Below are 4,296 nucleotides of genomic sequence, written 5' to 3'. Positions count from 1 at the left end.
CGGCCCCCTCTCCTTGTCCTATTCAGACCAAGGGAGGGGAGGGGCGCGCGGCCCATCTTGGGCTGCTCCTTCTCTTTTCCACTAAGGCCCACTTAGGCCCATATAGCTCCCGGGGGGGTCCGGTAACCTCCCGGTACTCCGGTAAAATCCCGATTTCACCCGGAACACTTCCGATATCCAAACATAGGCTCCCAATATATCAATCTTTATGTCTTGACCATTTCGAGACTCCTCGTCATGTCCGTGATCACATCTGGGACTCTGAACAACCTTCGGTACATCAAAATGTATAAGCTCATAATATAACTGTCATCGTAACCTTAAGCGTGCGGACCCTACGGGTTCGAGAACAATGTAGACATGACCGAGACACGTCTCCGGTCAATAACCAATAGCGGAACCTGGATGCTCATATTGGCTCCTACATATTCTACGAAGATCTTTTATCGGTCAGACCGCATAACAACATACGTTGTTCCCTTTGTCATCGGTATGTTACTTGCCCGAGATTCGATCGTCGGTATCCCATACCTAGTTCAATCTCGTTACCGGCAAGTCTCTTTACTCGTTCTGTAATACATCATCCCGCAACTAACTCATTAGTTGCAATGCTTGCAAGGCTTAAGTGATGTGCATTACCGAGAGGGCCCAGAGATACCTCTCCGATAATCGGAGTGACAAATCCTAATCTCGAAATACGCCAACCCAACATGTATCTTTGGAGACACCTGTAGAGCTCCTTTATAATCACCCAGTTACGTTGTGACGTTTGGTAGCACACAAAGTGTTCCTCTGGCAAACGGGAGTTGCATAATCTCATAGTCATAGGAACATGTATAAGTCATGAAGAAAGCAATAGCAACATACTAAACGATCGGGTGCTAAGCTAATGGAATGGGTCATGTCAATCAGATCATTCAACCAATGATGTGATCCTGTTAATCAAATGACAACTCTTTGTTCATGGTTAGGAAACATAACCATCTTTGATTAACAAGCTAGTCTAGTAGAGGCATACTAGTGACACGCTATTTGTCTATGTATTCACACATGTATTATGTTTCCAGTTAATACAATTCTAGCATGAATAATAAACTTTTATCATGATATAAGGAAATAAATAATAACTTTATTATTGCCTCTAGGGCATATTTCCTTCATCGCAGTGTCGAGGAAGGGGCGGCTCGATGAGGAGACCATCGTCGGGGTGGCTGGATGAGTTGGCCGACGGCGGCAGGGTCGCCGAACGAGTTGGCCGCCGGCGGCGGGATGGCCTCGTCCGCCGCTGGCGGCTAGGGTTGACGAGCCGGTGAGGACATAGGAGATTAGGGATCATGCTAATAGGCTTTCTATCGAAGAGGTAAGCAACTTCGCGGTGGCAGGTTTTTGAAAATATCCCGAACTCCAGTTTTCTCAACTCCTGGGATCGGCAAAGCTGCGGCTCCACATTTTTGTGTGTGGGCGACGGGTAGATCCTGGAAGCCAGTTTCCTGGAGCCAGACCCTTCGGGCCAGCTCCGCTCGCGGATTCGCTGAATCTGGGAGCTGGCGAGCTGCCGAACAGTCCCTAAGTTGCGACTTCTGATCTTAATCAGCCTTTACAACCAAGTCAGCAATTTGATCTGTTCAAAGTTTAGAGTTCCCTTGTGTTTTATGCTAATTCTGACAGCAACCCTACAACTAGTCATTATCATCAATATTGAAAGAGTTCAAATGTTTTCAGTGCCACTTCATCCCAGCAATGTCTCTCTTCGGTATATTATTACTTCTATATAAAGGATGGTGGAGTTCCCGCCTTCCTTGGCCCTCCGCGGACGGGCAGTGCCTCCTGGCCATTCGTTGGCTAGTGGCGTGCCATGGGAGTCACCCCGGACCGACACGGCTCACGCCCGGGCGACCTGGCTAGAGTGTTCATGATGGTTGGACCGTCCGGTTCACACGGGGCCACCGTCATTGGGTGGCTCCAGGCGCACCCATGGCTGAGGCCCATGTGTATCCTTGCGCAGGAAATTGTGTTCGGACCCATCTGGCGGTGTGTCACAATGGACCGCGAGGGCGTGCTCGGGTCACCATCATTGGGTGGCCTTCGTCGCGTTTGCACCCACGCGCGATGCCCTAGCCAGGCCCGTCTGGTAGACTCCACGCCCCGTGCCGATGCGATAGCCGAGCCTGCTTGGCGACCCCCTTGCACTCTAATACGTCTCCAACGTATCCCTTATATATATGAGATAGTCACACCCGTATTGGATGTCGTGCAGTTTTTTCAAACCCTAGTTTTTACACTAGGAACTCCAGTCCAATCCATGATATGTGCTAAATACTCCCTCCGTAAACTAATATAAGAGCTTTAGAATATTAAAGTAGTAATCTAAACACTCTTATATTAGTTTATAGAGTCGTAAGTAAATTGTCTAAACTTCAAAAATAATAGGAGACTAGAATTGAATTAAATTAAATCGTGAAGTAGGAAATGAATACAACGAATGACACTAATCTCAATTATACACCAACCTGCCCTCGTCATGAAGAGTTTTGTCTTGAGGTAATAGCACCCCAGGTACCCTAACTTGCATAGAATGTGATGATTTAGTCCAAAACTTCACTTCGTCATACCCCAACTTGCACCTCATGTGATGATTTAGTCCCAGGCCAATCACAGCTCGACAATTGGCAGCCAGGTGGTCGGACCGGTCAGCACACACACTTTTGCAGAAAACCCCCTACCGTTTTCTTTAATCAACCCGCACTCACCTCCCATTGATTGCAAAAGCATAAATAACCTAGTGTAAAGTGGAGTACATCCAAGATTCCAAGTTTGCTTGGAACTACGAATGTTCATGTATCTCATATTCAGAACGACATGTAGTTGCTACTGTTCCAAAATAAAATGTATAGTTTCTACTGAAAACTACATGATAAAACTGTTCAAATTGTAACAGAACAGGTACCAGTGCACAACACCATTTTCTTTCAGTCTTTCAGGAGAAGAGAGGTTGCACCTCATGAACATCTTTACTGCAGCACAATTTCGCGGCAGAACATGATTTCAAGTTCTCAACGGAGAAAAGAATTAACATTGCTCGATCAAACCAATATACAAATTAATGAGGAGAAAAAAGAATCACGGAAGCAGCATGAATCCTTGGCCGCTACCTACAAGAAGTGCTCTCCTAATCAGCCATTAGCCATTTTTTCTTGCATCGGCGGCGTCAGTTCCTCCAGAACGGAACAAGAACGGCACATTGACGTCGCACGGCCTGGACACCACCTTGGCGCTGGTGGCGAGCCTGTCCACCGTCATGGCGAACCGAACCATCACCGGCACGGCCCACGTCCTCACGCCGCCGAGCTGCAGCCGCACGGGCACCGTGATATCCACGTCGAACGGCACCGATCGGAGCCGCTCCGCCGCGGCCATCTGCCCGCGCTCGCGATCCGAGAACCGTATCCCGCTGCCCTTCGCCTTCGCCACGAACACCGTGATGTTGCACGGCGCCTGGTAGAAGGCCGGCCACGCGCCGTCCGCCAGGCTCACGCCCTCGTACGACATGGCGACGCGGCTCCCGGCGCCGTCGTAGTGCACGCCGACCTTGCCGTTGGCGCTGTTGTCGGCGCGGACGGTCGCGGCGAACCCCGGTGAGAGCGGGCTCGGGGCCGAGGCGTTGCTGACGCCGGCGAGGCCCGACACTGCGAGGGACACAACCGAGTACGCCGGCTGCCTGGGCTTGAAGGCGAGGTAGACGACCCCGACGGCGGCGGCGAGGAGGACGGCGAGGGAGAGGTAGAGGCAGGCACGGAGGCAGGAGCAGTCGGCGCGGCGGGTGTAGTGCTGGAAGAGGCGCGTGTTCTCCGGTGGCGGCACGCGGAAGACCTTGTCTTTGGGCACCTGCACCACGTACGTGCCGGGCTGCGGCGCCGGCGGCTTCTGCTGGTGTTGGGGCGGCGGCGGGACGGGCTTCTCGAAGTGGACTGCAGAGCGAGCTGAGGGAGGGGTCGGAGGAGGAGTAAGCGTACTCGCCGGAGAAGTCGGAGCTGGTGGACGCGGCCGTCGTTCATCATAGGCCGCTCCTGCTCCTCACGTCACGGTGTAAGACAATAGGCTTTGGGGGGAACCGGCACAACTCTCTAGGGGTGGCCTATCACATATATATATAATGAGGTGGTATACAACGTTACAATATACACATGTAAATACAGTCTAACACCCTCCCTCAATCTTAGCCACTTTCTAATGAATCTAGAAGGGTAAGATTGCGCCTGCAAGTCTCAAACTGTGGCAAAGGCAATGGCTTGGTGA

General features: G+C 51.2%; 1 pseudogene; it reads right to left on the bottom strand.

Annotated features, from left to right (window-relative positions):
* Positions 1 to 3,180: 3,180 nt before the first annotated feature.
* Positions 3,181 to 4,058, bottom strand: LOC119272394 (annotated as a pseudogene).
* Positions 4,059 to 4,296: the final 238 nt, after the last annotated feature.

This window comes from Triticum dicoccoides, chromosome 3A (genome assembly GCF_002162155.2).
Source record: "Triticum dicoccoides isolate Atlit2015 ecotype Zavitan chromosome 3A, WEW_v2.0, whole genome shotgun sequence".
In the NCBI taxonomy this organism is placed as follows: Eukaryota; Viridiplantae; Streptophyta; class Magnoliopsida; order Poales; family Poaceae; genus Triticum; species Triticum dicoccoides.
The sequence above is the reverse complement of the archived record's forward strand: the minus strand, read 5'-3'. Positions and strand labels throughout refer to the sequence as shown.